At 36.2% G+C, this 23,623-nt stretch overlaps 1 long non-coding RNA gene across 1 annotated transcript in view; it reads left to right on the top strand.

The window, feature by feature from the left end:
• Positions 1–23,623, top strand: part of LOC131511976 (uncharacterized) — a 375,735-nt gene that overhangs the window by 298,703 nt on the left and 53,409 nt on the right. The window contains exon 4 of the long non-coding RNA XR_009261849.1: positions 1,386–1,474. This is a non-coding gene — a long non-coding RNA (uncharacterized LOC131511976). The remainder of the gene's footprint in view (positions 1–1,385; positions 1,475–23,623) is intronic.

Raw genomic sequence — 23,623 nt, forward strand, 5'->3', positions numbered from 1 at the left:
TTTTTCCCCCCCTGTGCTCTGGGGTAGACAAATCTGCTCATAACCCTTCAGTACTATCCCTCTCCACTGTGGTTTACAGTTTTAGGGGTGGGGGGGTTCCTTTGTTTCCATACCTCTGTCTCTGTTGCATTCTCTGTGTTCTGTCTTTTGTTATGCAGAAGCTGTTCAGTCAGTCCTCAGTACTTCTTCAAGGAAGGAATTGATCATTAAATAGGTCCTGATTTGGTGTGTCTGTGGAGGACCATCTTGGATCCTGGTGGTGTAATATTTACCTGTATTTTTGTGATCTGACTTGGCTCTGGAGATGAGCAAACTGCTGATTGAGATTACTACTTGGGCACTGCAGGTGTAAACTTGCTCTGTCAAGATCCATGTGCTCATTGCTACACAGCATTGCCCCCCTTTTCTATCACAGATTCCCAGTGTTTGAGTCCCACAGATTTTCCTGCAATTTTGCGGTATGAGAGCAGAGTAAGGAACCCCAGAAAATGATCCACAGTGCTGGGGGAAAGACTGATTGTTTTCTGTGTTCTCTTTTTTCACACTGAAAAAAGAAAAACAACTGAGGGTTTAGGGGGATCCTCTCTTCATGTCGCTGTACTGTCTGGGGGGGAGAGACAATGTCATCAATGTGTAGCTATTTCACCTAGCTTTCTAATGCAGTCTGTCTTGGTATCTGGGTCTTGGGTAATGGATGCTTACCACAGGTGGTGCTGTGTCCTAGGATTCTCTTAGTGGTTTCTTGTTCTTGAATAGTTGTTAATCTTTTTATGAGTAGGAAAGAAGTCAGGAAGAATGTATATTACCATCATGGTGATGTTACTCCTCTTCTCAATCCTGTGTTTTCTGTGTTGCCTTTTGACAGTCTTACTTTGGTATTTCATTTATTTACTATTCACTAAGTATTTATTGAAGAACTGTAGGCAACGTGTTGGGACATTACACAGTGGTGAACATAGGGTTCACATTGCTGAAATATAAAATTTTGGAGAAGGACTGTGTGATAGGCAGTACACCTGAGGGGAACTAAATCTCATAAAGAATAATGCTAAAATGGCATGGCATACCAGTCTCTTTACCATAATCTGATTCTGGTAACCATGCAGTTTTTCAATCTGTCCACGTGAAACTCATTGTCGCACAAATAAAAACATCAAGGATATCCATTCTAGCTAAAAAGAAAGACAATAAAGCATAGGTAGAATAAATCATATATTTTGTACATTAAAAATACATAGCAAGATACTAGAAATTAGGAATGTGAGCAGAAGAAATGGGATGAGTTTTAAATAGAGTGATCTAATTTGCTTAATGCTTTCCATTATGTCATCAGATTCTTGTCACTTTTATCATTTAAATGATGTGTATTCACCTTTGTTTTTCAGTTATGTACTTAACAATATAAAGGATAAAGCATTTTGCTGAATTGGGAGAGAGATTTCAACATTTTCTAAAGGAAATTCACACCTAAAATGTAAGTACTGAATATTTTTTAAGTATAGGAGTGAAGTCATTACAAAGTCATTGGTCCTTGAAGCACTTACCAAAAGTTTGACTCAAACGCATTACCATAAAACAGCTACTCTTTACCACCAATCCACTAGTATTCATGAGTAAAGCACATCTTCCTTAAACTTTACCTACTTGTATGCAGTCCCTAGATGACCCAGTTTAAGCCTGCTGCCTCACACATGATACAGAACAATGATTCAGTGGTTTCCCATACATTAACATATTTTTTCTTAACAGGTATTGGTAAGTTTTAGGTTGATGGTATCATGAGATATTTAAAACATAGGTTTCCTATAGGCTTATTTAAGTAATTTTGAAATAAATAAATAATTCCAATTTCCTCTCTCTGTCCCTTCCATTTTTTTTCCTTGCCTTCCTTCTCTCTCTTTTCCCCCATCTTTTCCATCTTTTCTGTTTTTTTTTTTTTCTCCAAGTCAAAAAGTTGGTTCTTCCCCATGTGATCCATTCAGAAGTCTCACTGGTATAAAATATTATCTTTTAAGTTTCTCAAGGAGACCATAGGGGAAGGGAGGGAGAAAAAAGAGATACAAACAGAGAGGGAGGGAGGCAAACCACAAGAGACTCTTAAATACAGAGAGCAAACTGAAGGTGGATGGGGGGGAAGTGTGGGGAGAGGGAAAATTGGTGATGGGCATTGAGGAGGGTACTTGTTGGGATGAGCACTGGGTGTTGTATGTAAGCCAATTTGACAATAAATTATATTAAAAATACTATCTTCTAATTTGGAATCGAATCCAAAAGAATAAGAAATTTAAGATTCCCAATCATCAAATCTATTTGTCCAGCAGTATCCCTTTAAAATATCTTAATAAAAAATATCCCTTTTTCTTGAGCGGTTCTCTCCAAATCCAGATACTTTTTTGTAGCCTCGCTATTCTTTTGAAATTAAGACTCTAATAACACGATGTCTACACATCCTGTAACAGCAGGCAAATGGACACTGTAGTCCTCCTTGCTAGCAGATAGTACTATGGCATTGACCCCTTTCTATTGTCTGTTGAATGACAGCTTTATGTTCTTCCATGGCTATTTGGGATAATCATGTGGAAAATCATTACAAATGATGCATGTTTAATCAAGGAACTATCAAAATTCCTGTGTCTTTTAGATTAGTTTGGAGGAAATTTAAACCCATTCTGAAAACCAACCAGCAGTCAATAAAATAGCATATAAGTCTCCTGTGTAAATATGTTTTCAACAACTATCATGAATACAAAGCTGTTTAATTTGAATTTCAACACAATCATTGTTTATAAATATATATTTTAAGAATACATTAATTTATATTAAAATTAATCATACATTAATACGGAATAGTTTCTTTTAATATCAAAAAGAATATTCCATTTAATTTTGATTTTTCGGTGAAGTAAAAGAAATACAGCACAATTTTACAAATATGATCTTTAAGACATTAAATAGAATGGATTTCTATGAATACAATAATATAGAAGTCCATGGCAAAGTTCTCAAGTACAGTAAAGTCTTTTCAAATTTTTCTATAATAAAAATGAGTACCGTATCATTTAAAGTCATTGACCTTTGCTGTTCTTTCGTTTTTTAATTTTGTAAAAGTCCAATGAAAGCTTTTCTTCTCCTGTGACGTAGTTTTTTCCCTCAGCAGGCGAAACTTTGAGAAATCTGAGCATATGATTAGACACCATAAATTTTCTCACAATAGGTACAGATGATTAAATTATCTTTCATGAGTATGAGATCCTGCATGCAAAATAAATAAAGTTAAATATGTACACAATTGCCTATAATCTGGAAACGAAGTACATGTTGTTCATGAACTTATTTGCTCTCCCACATGAAGATTTTTCTGTGGGGTAACTTTGACTTCTATTAGAAACAGTTCATTGAATGCTGGTACTCACACTTACCCGTTTTTAAAGCAACATAGAAAAAAAATCTTCTGTTCTTCTTTTAAAAAATGTTGGGGTTTTAAAATATGTTTGCTGTTACCATAACTTCTAAAGACTTGATTTTATGAGCAATTAAGAGAAATTTTACTCACTGATAGAAATTATATTAGCCTAGAAAGCATGATGTGTTTTTCATAATTCTCTGTCATTCTTGCCCCTGAAATAAGAAAGATTTCCAGCCAACTAGTACTGGGTTTCTTTTAACACTAGTATTTCTACTTTTTGGCTGTTCTAAGTTTCTCTAGTGACAATATCATTGAAAATGTAATTGTTGCACTCAAATATTTACTTTATTTCCTTGAACTATTAAGTTTTCATGAGATGCTCATAGAATCTTTTGTTTCATGGACCATAAATAAACCCCCAAAGCACCACTTCAGCACATTTCTAATTGTAATGCACCGTGTAATGTTATAGGCCATTATACAGATGTTTTCTGTTATTGTTAGGTGGCAGACAATGACATTGAAATGTGTGCTTGCCTTAGAGAGATAGTGTGAACTCAATCACGAGTCTTAATGTAATAGTTTTTTTTTTTAACTCCAGAAACCCAAATTTATTTAGCTGTGTTTGCCCTTCAAGTATGCGGTTACATTTGGATTCTTAGGAATAACAACCCAAGCCCTGATTTCCCTGAATTAAATACAAATGAATAGGTAAGAATGGTTCTCTGATTTATACTTCACTGTGTATCTTTTCATAAGAGATTTGATAATGGATATCAAGCATACTGTTGATGTGGAAAGTTCTTCAGTTACATTACTTGGGTTTAAAATAAAAAAGTGCTACCCTCCCTTTCTCTGTAATAAAACTGGAATCTGAGGTAGGTTTTTTTTTTTTTATTTCAGTATATGGTTCTAGTTATTTTTGTGTAGAATAAATACCCTGAGTACAGATGGAGGTACCCCACTCAAAATGAATAATGTACAATTTTGTTTCAGAACTAAACTTTTCTTGGAAAGGAAAAACCCAAGTGTTGGGTGTTAGTAATCCATTTTTGGTGGCTAAAGAATCAAACCAGGCTCACTTTAAGGTCATGATATACTGGCTATTAACTTTCAGTCGAAAGTAAAAGGTTTCAAAGGAAAAAATATAGAGAACACTAAGAGGTCTAAATACAGTCCATGCCAAGTTTTTTGTTTTTGATTTTGTTGTATCTCTAACAATGATAAATTGATAATATTGTTATGAGGTTGCTAAGTACCAGGGATTATGCCGAGGAGTTTCTGGCTATTACTTCACTGAATTCTCAAAACAACACAATGAGGTAGCAACTGACACTCATTAAAACTCAAGTAAGTGCTTTATTGTAATTATTGTATTTAATCCTCAAGACAAATGCATAATAGTATTATTACTTTTTTTTTTTTATTTAAAAATTTTTTTTTTTTCAACATTTTTTATTTATTTTTGGGACAGAGAGAGACAGAGCATGAGCGGGGGAGGGGCAGAGAGAGAGGGAGACACAGAATCGGAAACAGGCTCCAGGCTCCGAGCCATCAGCCCAGAGCCTGACGCGGGGCTCGAACTCAGGGACCGCGAGATCGTGACCTGGCTGAAGTCGGACGCCTAACCGACTGCGCCACCCAGGCGCCCCTAGTATTATTACTTTTATTCTACTAGTAAGAAAACAGAATGATTATGTAATTTATCAAAGGTCTTTGTAGTAGTTAAAAAAAAATTTTTTTTTTTACATTTATTTATTTTTGAGAGACAGAGAAGACAGAACACAAGTCGGGGAGGGGCAGAGGGAGAAGGAGACACAGAATCCAAAGCAAGCTGAGCTGTCGGCACAGAGCCCAATGCGGGGCTCGAACCCACAAACCATGAGATCATGACCTGAGCCAAAGTCGGATGCTTAACCGACTGAGCCACCCAAACGCCCCTATTGTGGTTTTCTATTGCCAAATAACAAACTGCTACAGACTTACTAGCTTATATCAAACACCTGTTTATTAGCTCATAATTCCATAGGTCAGAGGTCTGAGCACCATGTGGCTGGGTTCTCTGCTTAGGGTGTCAAACAAGGCTGAAATTAAGGGGTCATGCCCACTGAGGATGTTTTTTCCTTCTTAAAGTCAGTTGTGTCATGCAACATAACCTAATCGCAGGAGTGATATCACATCATATTCTTAGTTTTGGGGATTATCCAAACTGTACACAGTGGAGCAGTAACCTCGAGAGACATTTTAGAATTCTGCCTACAACAGTCCCCTGGTTAATGGGGAGCAGACATTTCAAACTAAAATCTCAATATGCAGCATCCTAGCTTAGTCATTTCTCAATTCTAGATGAAGACTAGGAACCTATAGGTTCTCTGGAGTTGCTTCAAAGAGTGAGTGAGAAAGAGATTTATTTTACTTTTTTCATTGAGATAAAACTGAAATACAGCCTATTCATTTCAGGGATACAACATAATGATTTCATAAATGTATATATTGTGAAATAATTAGCAAAATATGTCTAGTTAACACATATAGTTACAGATTTTCTTGTGATGATCTACTCTCTTTGAAACTTCCAAATATACAATATGATATTATTGACTGTAGTTACCATTCTATATATTACATCTTCAAGATGTATTTATTTATAACTGTGAGTTTCTACCTTTTGACCATTATAACTCATTTCACCCACCTACACCTTCCACTTCTGGAAACCACAAATAGATTCCTTGTTTTTATGGCATTTGTTCTTTCTTTCTTTCTTTCTTTCTTTCTTTCTTTCTTTCTTTCTTTCTTTCTTCCTTCCTTCCTTCCTTCCTTCCTTCCTTCCTTCCTTCCTTCCTTTCCTTCCTTCCTTCCTTCCTTCCTTCCTTCCTTCCTTCTTTCTTTCTTTCTTTCTTTCTTTCTTTCTTTCTTTCTTTCTTTCTTTCTTTCTTTCTTTCTTTCTGGATTTTACATATAAATGAAATCATATAGTACTTGTCCTTTTCTGTCTGACTTATTTCACTTTGCATAATGTCCTCAAGGTCCATCCATGTTGTTGCAAATGTCAAGATTTCCCTTTTATTTATGACTGAATAATATTCCTATATACATTTTCTTTATCCATTCATCCATCAATGGACACCTTGACTATATAAATAATGATGAAAGGGACATGGGGGGTGAAAATGTCTTTTCAAGTAATGTTTTTATTTCCTTCAGATAAATACTCCAAAGTGGAATAGCTGGATCATAGGATAGTTGTATTTTAAAATTTTTGAGGAACCTCCGTATTTGTTTTCACAGTGGCTGCAACATTTTACAGTGGCTTCACATTTTCCCTTTGACAATGCACAAGAGTTTCCCTTTCTCCACATCCTTGCCAACATTTATTACTTGTCTTTTTGATAATAACCATTTGAACAGATGTGAGATGATTTGCATTTCCCTGGTGATTAGTGACGTCAAGCACTTTTTCATGAATATGTTGGCCATCTGTATGTCTTCTTTAGAATATTGTCTATTCAGATTCTCTGCCTACTTCTTAAATGGGTTGTTTTTGCCATCGAGGAGCAAATATTTTTGCCATATAGGAGCAAATATTTTCTTCTATTCTGTAGATTGCCTTTCCATTTTGTTGACGATTTCCCTTGCTTTGCAGAAGATTTTAAGTTTGATGTACTCATTTATTATTTTACTTTTGTTGTCAAATCCAAAAATCAATGTCAGGGAGCTCACCACTAGATTTTCTTCTAGGAATTTTATGGTTTCAAGTCATGTTCAAGTCTTTAATCTATTTTGAGTTGATTTTGTGTCTGGTGTAAGATAGTGACCCAGTTTCTCCTTGGCATGTGGCTGTCTAGTTTTCCTAGTACCACTTATTGGAGAGACCCTTCGTTCCCCATTGTATATTCTTAGCTCTTTTGCTTTAAATTAATTGGTCACATATATGTGAGTCATTTCTGGGCTCTATTCTATTCATCTATTTTTCTGTTTTTATATTAATACTATACTGTTTTAATTACTATAGCCTCATAATATAGTTTGAAATCAGGAAGCATGCTGCCTTCTTGTTCTTCTTTCTCAAGATTGCTTTGGCTATTCTGGGACTTTTATGGTTCCACACTAATTTGAAGGTTCTGTTTATGTGAAAAATGCCATTGGAATTTTGATTGGGATTATATTGAATCTGAAGATTGTTTTGTGTAGTATGGATATTTGAACAATATTCATTATTCCAACCCATGAAAATAAAATATCTTTCCATTTATTTGTGTCATCTTCAGTTGCTTCCGACTGAATGTCTTACAGTTTTCAGTGCACAGGCTTTTTACCTCCTTGGTTAACTTTATTCCTAGGTATTTTACTGTTTTTGGTCCTGTTACAAATGAGATTTTTTTAAATTATTTTCTTCTGAGAGTTCATTATTATTGCATATAAATGCACCTGGTTTTTATTAATGTTTTTCATCCTAAAGCTTTATTGAATTTATTGTCTAGTTCTTTAAAAAAAAAATTTTTTTACATTTATTTATTTTTGAGAGACAGAGAGAGACAGTGTGAGCAGGGGAGGGGCAGAGAGAGAGGGAGACACAGAATCAGAAGCAGGCTCCAGGATCCAAGCTGTCAGCACAGAGCCCAACGTGGGGCTCGAACCCACAAACCGTGAGATCATGACCTCAGTCGAAGTCAGACACCCAACTGACTAGGCCACCCAGGCACCCCTTATTGTCTAGTTCTATCAGCATTTTGGTAGAGTAAGGTTTTCTGTATATGTTATCTGTAAATAGGGAGAGTTTTACATCTTTCTTTCTGATTTGGAGGTCTTTTATTTGTTTTGTTTTGTTGTTTGTTCAGCCCTATCGCTCTGGCTATAACTTCCAGTACTGTGCTGAATATATGTAGTGAGAGTGGGCATCCTTGTCTTGTTCCTGATCTTGGAGAAAAAGTTTTCAGCTTTTCACCATTCATTGTGTATGATATCTGGGGTTTGTCATATATAGACCTTATTATGTTGAAGTATGTTTTCTTTATAGCCACTTTGTTGAGAGGTTTTCTCATAAATCAATGTTGAATTTTGTCAAACGTTTTTTCTATTAAGATGAGAGTATAATTTTTATCTTTGATTTCAAAAATGTGTTGTATCACACGGATATGCAGATGTGGAACCATCCTTACATCCCAGGAATAAATCCCACTTAATAACATATGAACCTTTGAATGTATTGTTGAATCTGCTTTACTAATATTTTGTTGAGGTTATTTGCATCCATGCTTATCAAGGATATTCACCTATAATTTTCTTGTTATGTCCTTTTCTGGCTTTCGTATCAGGGTAATATGAGGTATTACAAGGCCAGGTAATACCTTGTATCAGGTAATACAAGGCCAGGTTTACAAGGCTGGCCTTGTAAAATGAATTTGGATATGTTCTCACTTCTATTTTCTGGAAGAGTTGAGAAGAATTAGTATTCATTCATTTTAAAATGTTTGGTGGAATTCACTAGTGAAACAATCTGGTGATGGACTTTTCTTTATTTGGAAGGTTTTGATTACTGATTTAATCTCCTTACTACCAACTGATCTGCTTAGATTTCTGTTTGGTCCTGATTCAGTTTTGGAAGGTTGTATGTTCTTAGGAACTCATACATTTCTTCTAGGCTGTCCCATTTTTTTTTTTTTTTTTTTTTTTTGCATACAGTTGTTTACATAGTCTCTTATCCTTTTGTATTTCTGTGGTATCAAATTTTAATGTCTTCTCTCATTTCTAATTTTAAAAAACATTAAGACCTCTTTTTTCTTGATGATTCTGGCTAAACATTTGTCTATTTTGTTGATGTTTTCAAAAAACAGAACTTACTTTCATTTATCTTTTCTATTGCCTTTTTAGTCCCTATTTCATTTATTTTTACTCTGATCTTTACCCTCCTTATTTCTAGTAACTTTAGGTTCCATTTGTTCTTCTTTTTCTAGTTCTTTGAGGTGTAAAGTTTTGTTCATTTGAAATCTTTCTTTTTTCTTTACGTCGGAATTTATCGCTATGAACTTCCCTTATGGAAGTGCTTTTGCAGCATCCCATAAGTTTCAGTATCATATGTTTCTATTTTCATTTTTCTCAAAGTATTTAAAAAATTTTTTTTAAGTTTATTTATTTATTTTGAAAGAGACAGAGACAGTGTGAGCGGGGGGTGGAGGGGCAGAAAAAGAGGGAGAGAGAGAGAATCCCATGCAGACTCCACACTCTCAGCTCAGAGCCTGATGCGGGGCTTGAACTCATGAAACTGAGAGATCATGACCAGAGCTGAAACCAAGAGTCGGACTCTTAACTGACTGAGCCACCCAGGAGCCCCTTTCTCAAGGTATTTTTAAATGTCTCCTATTTCCTTTCATCGGCATGTTGTTTAACCTCCACATAGTTGTGATTTTGCCAGTTTTCTTGAAACTGATTTTCAGTTTCATACCATTGTGATTTGAAAAGGTAGTTGATATGATTTCAGATCTTCTTAAATGTATTATCTTCTTTTGTGGCCTAACATGATCTATCCTGAGAATATTTCATGTGTGATTCAGAAGAATGTGTATTCTTTTGCTTCTTTGATGGAATATTCTGTTTATATCTGTTAAGTCTATGTGGTCAAATGTATAGTTTATGGTTCCTTATTGATTTTTTTTTTCTGTCTGTAGGACATTTAGACAGTGATGAAAGTGGGGTATTAAATTTTCCTACTATTATATTGTTATCTATTTTCCCCCTTAGATCTGTTAATATTTACCCTATATTTAAGTGCTTCTGAAAATTTTGCTTTATTTTTTATTTTATTTAAATTCCAGTGTAGAAAACATACAGTGTTATATTGTTTCCAGGCATACAATATAGTGATTCAACAATTCCATTTATTACTCATTGCTTATCAAGATAAATGTATTCTTAATCCCCTTCACCTATTTCACCCATCCCCCCACCCATCTCTCTGGTAACCATCAGTTTGTTCTCTATAGTTAAGGGTCTGTTTCTCAGTTTATCTCTTTTTTTTCCTCCTTTGTTCATTTGTTTCGTTTTTTAAATTCCACATATGAGTGAAATCATAAGGTATTTGTCTTTCTCTGACTGGCTTATTTTGCTTAGCATTGTACTCTCTAGATCCATCCATATTGTTGCCAATGGCAAATTTTCATTCTTTTTATGGCTGAATAATATTCCATTATATATATACATACAGACACACACACACAAATATATATATACATACACAGATATATGTATATATAGATATATACATATATATACATGTGACATACATGTATATAGATATACATAGCTATAGATATATGTATAGATATCTATACATATCACCTATTGACGGACTCTTGGGCTGCTTCCATAATTTGGCTATTGTAAACAATGCTGCAGTAAACATAAGGGTGCATATATATCCTTTGAGATTAGTGCTTTCAGGGGTGCCTGGGTGGCTCAGTCAGTTAAGCTTCTGACTTCAGCTCAGGTTGTGATCTCATAGTTCATGGGTTCGAGTCCCCACGTCCGGCTCTGTGCTGACAGCTCAGAGACTAGAACTTGCTTAGGATTCTCTGTTTCCCTCTCTCTCTGCCCCTCCCCTGCTCATGCTCTGTCTCTCTCTGTGTCTCAAAAATACATAAACGTTAACAAATTTTCAAATTGGTATTTTCACATTCTTTGGATTAATATCCAGTAGTTCAATTACTGGATTATATGGTAGTTCTATTTTTAATTTTTTGATGAGCCTTTATACTACTGTCTTCCACAGTGGCTGTACCGGTTTTCATTCTCACCAACAGTACACAAAGGTGCCTGTTTCTCCACATTCTGGTCAACACTTGTTTCTCGCATTTATTTATTTTAGCCATTCTGACATGTGTGCAGTGATACATCATTGTGTTTTTGTTTGTTTGTTTTTACCTTCATCAGCTTTGCCTTTAAGGTTACTTTTATATGTTGTTTTTAATCAGTAAGATTTCATTTGAAGACTCAGCAGGGGGGCGCCTGGGTGGCGCAGTCGGTTAAGCGTCCGACTTCAGCCAGGTCACGATCTCGCGGTCCGTGAGTTCGAGCCCCGCGTCAGGCTCTGGGCTGATGGCTCGGAGCCTGGAGCCTGTTTCCGATTCTGTGTCTCCCTCTCTCTCTCTGCCCCTCCCCCGTTCATGCTCTGTCTCTCTCTGTCCCAAAAATAAATAAAAAACGTTGAAAAAAAAAATTAAAAAAAAAAAAAAAAAAAAAAGACTCAGCAGGTAATTTTGAAAAAAATTTGGATATTAGTCTCTTATAGCACTAATTCTGTGTGAATTTTATTAATGAAACTGTATATGTATGCTCAAAAGTATAATTTTTTAGAAATAATTTACATACTGTTTAATATAAAGCTCTTACATGTAGTTTGATGAGTTTTAGCAAAGGCATATACCCACATAACCCAAACATTGTTAAAGAACATTTTCATTGCTCCAAAAATTCCCTCTAATCCTTCTCCAGTCAGTCTTTTACTTACATATAGAACTAGTCACTGTTCTAACTTCTATCATCATAGTTTAGTTTTTCCTATTCTAGAACTTCGTGGAAGTGGAATCATATAGTATGCACATTTTTGTGTCATCTTTGGTTCTGCCTGTTTTTGAGATTTATCCATATTTTGCAAGGCAGTGTTCATTTCTTTTTATTTCTAAATCATATTCCATTGTATATGACATGGTATGTTTATCCATTCTCCAACTGATGGATATTTAGATTATTTTTTTTTTACCAGTTTGGGGCTATTATGAATTAAGTCGCTATCCATATTTTGTGTACAAGTTTTCTGAGTCTTTCTTTCTCTTGGATAAACACCTATGAGTAGAATTTTAAGATCTTAAGATACATAAATGCTCCAATTTCTTAAAAAAAAAAAAACTACCAGTTTTCTAAAAGAATTAATGTCATTTTATACTCCCACCAGCAGTATGAAATTTTCATCTCTTCTGTATCCTCCCCAAACTTGAAAAGTGCAATTGAAAAATACAGTGTATTGATTTGTATTTCTCTTCCCCTGGTCTTCCACAATGTGGTAAGAAGGTATTTTCCAAACAATTATGGTCAAGGTGCAAAAGAGGGCATGCCAACCATTTTACTAAAGGCCACCTCAGTCATCTTCTACAGAACAAATAAATAAATGCTGAAATAGATTTAGACTTATCCCAAAGCATAGGGTTTGTGTCTTTGAGAATTGTGTATTTTATTTATCTAATCTGCTTTATATCACAAATCGCTCCAGAGATTAAACCTTTAGAAAATAATTGTACGTGAATGCTTCCTCAATATTTAACTCTTCTCCCACCCCAATTAATTTTCCTATCATTAGTGTGATCTTCTGTTTCAGTCCTCCTCCCCCATCAGGATAACATATTTGCCCAAAGCAAATTGGAATACAGGTCTCCATCCTTTCTTGGTTCACCATGAACTTTTGCATCAGTTTCAAGTGGTTGGAAATGAAACCCTCACATGACTATTACTACTTCAGACAATAAATATGAGTTCTTTTTTTTTCCAAAGGTCATCTAAGTCACTCTATGTGAGACTGATGGGAAAAATAATGTTTTATCTCTTAACATGACTTTTACGGTATTATTTAGAAAATAATTCTGTTATGCTGCGATCTAGCAGTCTTCTGGCCCAGCTTTCACCCGAATGAATGGAGTACCTCTCTCTGCTTGAGGTGAGAGGCACTGCACTCATATCATTTTTTGCCGTGAGCCTCTCATTTCCCCTCGAATAGCAGGTACATGGGTTTCACTTTACCTGGCTTCACATCTCTCCTCTCCAACAACCATAGCCTTCTAGGTCAACTTTTTTTCTTCAACCTTCTCTACTGGTTCCTTCCCATCAAGATTTAAACCTATTTAAGTCTGTCTGGAAAGACTTACCACTAAATGTTATTGATCCATATGGAATGCCTGCTATCTGTGTCTCTTTCTGCCTTTTGTAGCACAGTTTTTTGTTTTCTTTGCAGTCTTTAGTCATTCCACACACATTCATTAATTTACTACTCTCTGGTTATTGCTCCAAATTTATTTCCCACATCTGTCTCTTCCACTCATCCTGTAAGCATACACCATATTTTTTCAGTTCTCCAAGCCTGTACTATGTCTACTTATCTCTGATCTTCTTGTGTGTGATTCCCTCTTTGTAGAACACTCTCTCCACTGTCCATCCCCATCCATTACATAATGGAAGCTGTTTGTGCCAATACCATCGTTGGTAAATCCAGTGTTCCTTTCTCAGTCTGTTCTGTAGCACTTGATGGTTTTGAGATACTCTTTTCCTCTGGGCCTGTGAGCCTGTGTCCTCTCAATTCTCATCCTACCTCTGGCCTTAATTGTGTTGCCTTCACAGCCCCTTCTACTTACTTAACTAAGTAGAATTCTCTCTCAGCTTCAATTGCCATCTCTGTAGTACTTCCAGCTCCTTTCCTATTCTGTACATCTCTCCAGAGTTTCAGATTCATATACCCAAATGCCTACTAGACATTTGCATGTTTCCAGTGACCTCAGCTCACGAGATCCAAAACCAAACTCATCATTTGTCCATGGCTACAACTTCCCTTTTTTCCCCCCATCTATGTGAATGTCACAATTATCCTCCCAGGTACCTGAATTAGAATCCTGGGCATTATCCAGGACCCCATCTTACCCTTCTCATAGCTAACCAGTGAATAAAACAGTCAATTCTTAATCCATTGTATCTTATAATTCTGTTCATTTTTCTTCATCTCCATCATTATTTCTTTAATAATAAAAGTTCCTATCATCTCCTAACTACAGAACACTAGTATGAGTACCAACTGCTCTTCTCCCTCATTCAGCCCTTCCAATACGTAATGCTGCCTCAAAGCTTGCATAAGTACAAGCTTGCATCTATCATACCTCAGCATAAAAATTTTCTAACATCCCTCCCTGTGCTAAGCACAAGTCCAAACTCCTTACGCTAACAAGGCTTGTATGGACTAATCCCTGATTATCGTTCCAGGTTTACTTCTCACATTTGTCTCTGCCACTAATCCTGTAAGTATCAGCCATACAGCATCTACTATGCCTGACTGCCTAGAGGCCTTCTCATATAATGTTCCCTCTTTTTAGAACACTCTCCCCACTATTCATCCCCATTCATTGGGCTAATTCTCAGGTAGATTTCAGATCTCTTTCTGTATGCTAATTTTCTATAGAAATTTTCTGTAATCCCCTAAGTGATCTGGGGGTTTCATCCCATGTTTCTAAAATTTCCCTGTAAAGGAACACATATTATCTGCCTCTCCTATAAATAATAAACAATTAGAATATAGTTGCTCATACCTTTCTTGCCATTGTGTCTCCAGTGTCAGGCACATTGCATGGCATATAAATATATGCTAAAATGTGAATGAATGAATATATGCGTGAAAAATTCCTCAGAAAACCATTTTTAAGTGCCTTCTTTACTTTGTCTCTCTTTCTGGCCTCCTCACCTCCACGCAGCCCAAGATGACATGTTAGCCATTCACTTTCGGTTTTCCAAATGGATTACATACTCTGCTGTGTGCCTTTGCATATCCCCATCCTTCACTCTAGAATGCCCACTCTAGAACATTTAGTAGAGGAACTGGCACATACTAAGAATCAATTACTGCTTACTGAATGAAAGAGGAAAAGAACAATCATAGTCACTCATATGCTGTCCCAGTGATCTAATGAGTAGATAAATATGGCCATGAACCTAAAATGCCTGAAAGTCAATTCTCTGGGGGTAACTAAATAAAATAAAAATTATATATTGATGTCTTTCACATCCCGTGTTCATTAAGAGCAAATTTTGGTGTACCATTTTTTTCCATAATGTTATGGAAAACACAACCCCTGAATGGTAAAACACAACTGTCCCTGAGAAATCTTACCTGATTGAATAAACCAAATAGCCTGGGTACCTTCATTTCCTGAATAGAAATTCTGCCAACTATATTTTCATTAGATGAAACGGAAGGCCAAAGATTTCCTTCATTCAACTACTCAACTGTTCCTCAGCATGAACTTGATGTTAGCCAATTAAATAAAATTTTGGCCAAATTTTTAAATGTTTCAATATTTCCACTCTTTAAAATATTTTGACAATATTTGGATGTCCTAAAAACAGAAGCCAAATCTGTACAACATATGCATGAAATAAGATTTTGACCCTTTTTTTATTAAAAAAAATTTTTCAATGTTTATTTATTATTGAGAGACAGAGCATGAGCAGGGGAGGGGCAGAGAGAGGAGGAGACACAGAATCCAAAGCAGGCTCCAGGCTCCGAGCTGTCAGCACAGAGCCTGACGCGGGGCTGGAACTCACAACCCGCGAGATCATGACCTGAGCCGAAGTCGGACGCTCAACCAACAGAGCCACCTAGGAACCCCAAGATTTTTACACTTTTAATAAAACTAAGGAGGTTTACCAATTCAGGTAATAATTATTACATGAGATCTTAGAGGAATAGAAGAGAACCAAGGTTGTGAGAACGTTAGATTTTTTTTCAAAAGTAAAACCGCATTAGTTGTGCACCTGAAGCACTCAATGTGTCTTTGTTGTGATTAATTTTGAAGAGCTGTATCTAGTTTTAAAATTTTGACACAGTCCAGTTTTAAGCTGATAATGTTCCAAAATTGAAAAGAGAAAAATAACATATGAAATGCTCGTGATCGCTTTAATGTATAGGTTTGAGAATCATTAAGTAGCTGTCACTCTCTCTTCCCCAGCATCAATTACTCTGCTCTGGATTTACTTACTCCACTCCGTATAATGAGCCCCCAGAGCATGTTTCATTGCAGGGGAAAGCACACATTCTTCACTTGCGGTCAGTGGGATGTGGTTAATTTGAAATCACTTAAACTATTCTATCTGTCAAGTGCAGTTATTTTATTTTCAATTCACATCAGTGTTTTAGTATGCATGTCGGTTACTGGGTCAAACTGGCAGATTAATTTAGGAGCATTCTGTTGCAACGGTCTTCGCAACTGTCATTATATGGAGGCCACTATTGAAAGTTAATACCTGCCCATTAAAATTGATTGCCAAAGATACCACGCTTAATGTAAACAATAACGTATAGATCAGAAAATGGTGCTAAATTAGAGATCATGGTGCACAGCTCCTATAGTATGGGGGCACTCAGTTACGGAAAATATTTCAGGAAGATTGGACTTGGAAAGCAAAAAAATGCTGAAAGAACCCTTCAGAATGCTCTAAGAGACCTGGCAATAGCCTGGTAGAGTTTTTGTGTTCTTATATCCTGTTATTCTTCATGATAGCCAAGATTTCGAATAGTGTGTGCGTAGTGTGTGATTGTGTGTGTGTATGTGTGTGTGTGTGTGTAGAGAAAGAATATCAAGGTATTTAAAGGCATAATTATTTAAAAGTGAATATTGCATTGGAATAAATAGTGTAGGTTAGACTTGAAGAAGCGGAAGGATCTGAAACACTAGCATAGTCTATACCGTTAATAAACAGCCAAGCATTACTAAAAAGTAATAGAATTGAAATGAGTATTTGGATAATATACTACCACAGTATCACATATATTCCATTAGAAAAGTGTATTTTTACCATACATAGGCCTGCTTTCATCATTCTTTAATACTGCCAATAACATAGGACGTTTGAAAGTCTATGACTTTCTTGGAAGTTTTGAAATAAGGTAAAGCCCTGATTAGTAATATCTGAGTTGCAAAGATTTAAAAAATTAAAAAAAAAAACCCAACAATAAAAACTGATCAGATTCAAAATTTTTTCATTTCCTCAAAAAGGTAGAACTATATACTCCAGAAACAGTGCTTTGAAGTTATACTTCTTTTATGGAAGTTGTAGGACAGCAGGAAATGTAGCATCACCTTTGTTCACAGCACCCAGAAAACTATAACAAACATCTGTGCATAACTGGAACACACACACTCTCACACACACACACACACACACAGCATAGCTAGCCCAAGAAGACCTGGAAATGTATAGAAGCAACCCACATGAAACCTTCTGACCATGGCAGAAACTTCAAAAGCTGTAGTTTCGAAACACTACATAATACTGCATCAAGGATGAGAGAGCAAGAAAGTACAGCTGGTGGGAAGCTGAGATTTTTGCTATCTGGGGAGTGTAAGTCCATTCCTAACCCATTTCCCTGTCACTTCCCTGACATTTCAGCAATATCCTGCTTCTTGTCCGTGAGTTTTGATCCATTACACGTATCTCTTAAAAAGTCATCTATTTCTAATTTAGAGTAAATAACAAGCTGCTGTACAATAAAAATAGCTGTTTTAAATTAAATGTATTAACGACAAAATACTTGACACATTTAATTATGTTCTTTTACACTTTGTGTTCTACCTGTGTGTTCTTTGGGGAATATATTGTTTTTTGATACCTTGATTTATTCTGTTAGCTAAACTTGAAAGAAGCAATTGTCATTTTGCTTTTCTTGAATGCCTTTCTAGACATTTTGACCCTGAAGATTACGTTCTAATTCAAAAGTATATATTTCTATATATACTTCGATATGGACTTTTGCATTAGCCCCTAGAATGTAATCTTCAGCCAAAATTTCTAGGAAAACATTCAAGAAAAGCAAAATTATAATTGCTTCTCTCAACGTTTAGCTAATAGCATAAGTTGGAGGGCACTTGTGTTGAGCACCGGATGTTATATGTAAGTGATGAATCACTAGATTCTACTCCTGAAGCCCATATTACTCTATATGTTAACGAACTAGAATTTAAATAAAATTTTGAAAAAGAAGAAAAAAGTATATACTTCTGGAAGAGAAAAGAGTTTTAAAATAAATATCTTTCAAACTATGTTGACTCTAGTTAATGATCGAGTTGCTAGGTTAAAAGTGGTTAACTGAAAAATACCTTAATTTTTAAGTCTGCATGGTCCTATTTGAGAACCCCTAACATGAGTTTCTATTCACACTTGTTACTGTGGAAACTAACTCAGTAGGACGATAATTGGTATAACATTACTAATAGGTTTGTAGTCAAGTTTGAGAAAACTGTTACACTGCTTTTTGTGTTTGGTGTAGTTTTACTGGGCTAATATGCATATGATCATTAAACACTTTATTGAATGTGTCACACAAGCATACTTTGGGGCATTATACACATACATATAGTAGCATTGCTGAATATGAGGGTTAACCCAAGTGGTAAGTTACCTTTAGCTGAGTTGTTCTCAAACAATGCTATTCATCAGAATCCTCTGTGAGGCTTTCCATAACAATGCTGGGAACACATCCCAGATTGACTGAACAGGAGTAATGGGCGTAGGTTCTTTAATCGTGTCATTGTCACAAGTACCATGGATGATTCTAAAGTGAATCCCTTTTGAGGAAACATTATTGTTATTTTACTTTTGCATATTACTGTTACTTTTCTCTGCAGTTTCCTTCTTCACTTAAGTCTCTATATCCCTCTAATGTTGTCTATGTTTTGTAGCTCAAGATCTTCCCTTACAAGCCAAATTAGAATAGCAATATCCCAGGGGCGCCTGGGTGGCTCGTTCAGTCGAGATTTCAGCTCAGGTCATGAACCCAGGGTGGTGGGATCGAGCCCTGCCTCGAGCATGAAGCATGTTTGAGATTCTCTTTGTCCCTCTGCCCCTCTCCCCCACTTGAGCTCTCATGGAAAAAAAAAAAAAAGCAGAATTCTAGATGAAAGTATATATTAACTATCTATGAGAAATATTTGTAATATTAGATATTCTAACAGTATAGCAACCTATAAAGGGTGAAACTATAATAAGGGTATTAAATATAAAATAATAAAAATAATGTCTTCAAGAACTGAACACTCTTCTTCCTTCAAAATCCACCTAATGCTTATCATCTTTTAAACTCTATTTCCACCAAACTCTGATCACTTGTCATACTTAAATTTACTTAAATATTTTAACATTATTGGATTTGTCTATAATTTTCAATTTTTTTTAAATCATAGAACCTCATAGTTAGGAGGGATCTTAGTGATAATTTGCTATAACTTCCCAGCACATGCTGAAATATTCTCTAAAGTATTTTGTACTTTTGGTTTTATGGATCTCATTGTGTATGTTTTTCTTCTATTTCCGAGCATTATAAAAAACACTCCTATTTCTTTTCTAGCTGCATTGGATGCAATTAAAGAATGTTGGCAAATGAATTAGTCTTCCATAAAATTTACTGTTTGGTCCTCATTATTTTTTTTTTCCTTTATCAAAATGAATAGACTTTAAGTGCTTAACTTAAAAGCAAGTAATAAAATGACCAGTAAATAAGTGGTGATTTTATCATCTACTTGTTAATAACCAGGGCTCTTGGTTGCCAATGACAGCACTCCAACTCAAATTACTTTAATCAAAAATGGAATGCATTGTTTTTAAATGAAAAAGCCAGGCTAAGGCAGCCATTGGCAGAGTTACACCCAAGTGCCCAAAGACATCAGCAATCTTTCTCCTCTCAGCCCTGCTTCTCTGGGATTGGCATTTTTCTCACTGACCTTCCTCAGCATCAAAAATGGCCAGCCAGCCACTTTAGGGTTCTATTTTAAATACAGTACTTGGCTAATCCAGATGCAAAATACCTCATGCCCAAAAGTCTGGCAGGAATTCTAGCATGGACCCTTACTGGCTCAGCTTCAGTTGCAGATCCATCCCTGAGCCAATTATTATGGCTTGTGTTGGTAGATGGCCAGATAATTACGTCCAGATTTGCCCCCAGTCCCACTGACTGAAAGTGACCAGTGAGTGACAGATCTTTCTTTCAGAGGAAACAAGGGATAGTGTTACTAAAATAGAAGGAAGAGATGCTAAGTAGATGAAATGAACAGTGTTTTTGAGATCTCATCAGCTTATTACACTCTGCCAGCTTTGGCCTGTGTTCTCTATGAAATACCCTGTTTATTTAGTTGATGAGTTTAGATTTCATTGATGGCAGTTAATACTTTGAAAAAGGCAGTTATTTTCAATGCTAGTGAGAAGATATGACTTGACATATTCTTCATATCATATATTTTAAGAGTTAACTTTAATCCCAAAAGACATTGAGGCTAACCATTTGATTAATAGCTAAAGTTTCAATATAAAGTGAATCCACTTACCAACTGACTAATCATAAGCATTTACTATGGTACATGGAGGATGCGCGATAGGTGTTGTGATTTCATAGTCATGAGAATAAAATATACAAAAATATAATGTGTCTTTTTGCTGTAAAACATGAAAACCAACTGTTCAAGTATTATGCATAAAATCCCATCTTTCTGTGGCTCCCTTTCTGAGCCTTAGCACGTGGACTTTTTCTTCTAAAATAATTACAGCAAAAAAAAAATATTAGAACCAATCATATCAATTATTGTACCTATGGATAAGGAGTTAAAAACAGAACAAAATACACTTTCAGAAAGTTAATGTCAAAATAATGTCCTTCATAGTATATTCACCATAACAGATTTTACTTATTCTGTTAACTTTCCCATTATATTAACACATTTTGAAGCTCCCTTTTTGGGAAAAGCCTTCAAGACTAGTTTATCTTTTTTTTTAAAAAATTTTAATGGTTATTTTTGACACACACAGAGAGAGAGAGAGAAAGAGAGAGAGGGAGGTGGGCAAGGAGAGAGGGAGACACAGAATCCAAAGCAGGCTCCAGGCTCTAGGCTCTGAGCTGTCAGCACAGAGCCTGACGCGGGGCTCAAACTCACAAACCGCCAGATCATGACCTGAGCCCAAGTGGGACACTCAATCGACTGAGCCACCCAGGTGCCCCAAGACCAGTTTATAAAGGGCACTTGGGTGGTTCAGTCAGTTAAGTGTCTGACTTCAGCTCAGGTCATGATCTCACAGTTCTTGGGTTCAAGCCCCGCACTGGGCTCTCTGCTGTCAGCACAGAGACCACTTTGGGTCCTCTGTCCCCCCTCTGTCTCTGCCCCTCCCCTGCTTATGCTCTCTGTCTCTCTCAAAAATAAATAAATAAACTTAAAAAGTTTATAAGCCACTTGAGAAAGCAGGGTTGTTATCACATTGCATATGTGATAATAGTTAATTAAAACAACTTAAATCCACACCTTCCTCAACAGATTTGACTCAAAGTGACTCCCAGTTAATTCCTATAATCATACATATCTCAAAAAATGAAGACTTGTCACTGTAGAAGACATTAAAAGAATGGGCCACAGAAAGTCACTTCCAAATAAAAGTCTTTTCTTGTCTAAGATTATCAAAAATATTTTAAATATTGGGGAAAGTTATAGGAATAAGTAAATAATTACAACATCATCAAAATAGGTGGCCAACTTTCAAGAAGGACAAAGCTAAAGAGAAAAACTTCCATCTGAGAAATGTCATTACTTTATAGTCACCCTTAATATTTACATATTTACTGTGCATTACAGAAACTGGTAATAAAAAGGGGTGCCTGGATAGCTCAGTGGGTTAAGCGTCTTTTGATTTCAGTTCAGGTCCTATTCTTCTGGTCATGGGATCGAGCCCCATGGGCTCTGTGCTGAGTGTGGAACCTGCTTGGGATTTTCTCTCTCCCTCTCTCTCTGCCCCTCCCTTGCTCATACTGTCTATCTCTCAAAAATAAACTTAAAAAAAATTAGCAATAAATATAGCTATGTAGGTAAAATACACTTCACTTTTTAAAGCTGAAAGACCGGGGCGCCTGGGTGGCGCAGTCGGTTAAGCGTCCGACTTCAGCCAGGTCACGATCTCGCGGTCCGTGAGTTCGAGCCCCGCGTCAGGCTCTGGGCTGATGGCTCGGAGCCTGGAGCCTGTTTCTGATTCTGTGTCTCCCTCTCTCTCTGCCCCTCCCCCGTTCATGCTCTGTCTCTCTCTGTCCCAAAAATAAATAAAAAACGTTGAAAAAAAAATTTAAAAAAAAAAAAAAAAAAAAAAAAAATAAAGCTGAAAGACCATATTAAAGGTGAGGCCTCAAATATGAAATCATTTTAGGCTAAATGCCCTTACTTGTATGAGATTATTTTTAATACATAAATATTCTTTTAGCTATTTTTTTATTGACTCTTAAGTTTTAGAATACACTTTTTAAACTTGAAACTTTTTCTTCAGCTGAAGAGCAGAACGAGTTCAGAATCCTAACTTTCAGGGAAATCAATCAGCGGATAAAATGGCAGGCTCATGCCTCTGCTAGGATTAGTGTGCTGATGAAGGCAAGTTCACAGGTTTGATCCCTAAGTGGGCCAATTTACTTTGCTACAGGCAGTCCCTTAAACCCTGGCCTGACATCCTGCAAATGGGAACCATCAGTCATAAGGAAAAGCTGGGAGAAAAGTAGGGGTCGAGTACGGCCAACTCCTTCCCACTGTGGGAAAACAAGTCCAGGCCTGCCGATAATGCTGTGGTAGCATTTCTCCTGTTAGTAAAAGAGGGAGCTGTCTTCCCAATGATAGTGAATTGGCATGGGTCAGAGTGTAAATCTGATCTCCAGAAATGTACTTTAAGATAATGTCAACAATTACTGAACTAGTCATTCATTCTTTCTTTGATGAGGGCTGAATCAAGTACGCTAGGTTTAGAGAGACCCCAGATGAATTTACTTATGTATTCATTACTAACTTCCAAAAGACATTGGCTGCTGCTCAAACAAAAGAGAAAATGTAGCTGCTAGCTGTGTAATTATGTTAATAGACTGGATAAAACAAAAACCATCAAAGCATTATGTGTCAAAAGTTTTATTTAATTCATTAATGAGGGAACTAGAAAGATGAAAAGGCAGTTCCAAATAAAATTGTAGAAACTGAAATTTTTTGAGTAGGAAAAATATAAAAGCTGAAGTACCAAATTAAGTACAAAACTGGTTAAAATCCCATAGGCAATAAAACCATCGCACCTTACCAGTTTACAGAACTGTAAAATGGCCCGGATCAGTTGGGCAAAAAAGCTTTATTCCCTTAGAACATATTAGAAACAGCTGGAGAGTTTTAAAAAACACTGATGAATAGGTCTTACATCCCCCCCCCCCCCAATTCTGTAACTTAATTGGAAACTGGGTGAGACCTGAGCATCAAGATTTTTAAACCCGGTCCCCCAAGTGATTCTAACAGGCAACCATGTTTGAGAAGCACCGCCCTAGGATGTGACATCGCCTTGCTCAAGGGCTTTCAACAATGTGCTACCCATTTTGAGTAGCAGGGTGGAAGGTCATTGTCCCATAGAACTGCTCTCACCTGA

This window comes from Neofelis nebulosa, chromosome 5 (genome assembly GCF_028018385.1).
Source record: "Neofelis nebulosa isolate mNeoNeb1 chromosome 5, mNeoNeb1.pri, whole genome shotgun sequence".
Taxonomy (NCBI): Eukaryota; Metazoa; Chordata; class Mammalia; order Carnivora; family Felidae; genus Neofelis; species Neofelis nebulosa.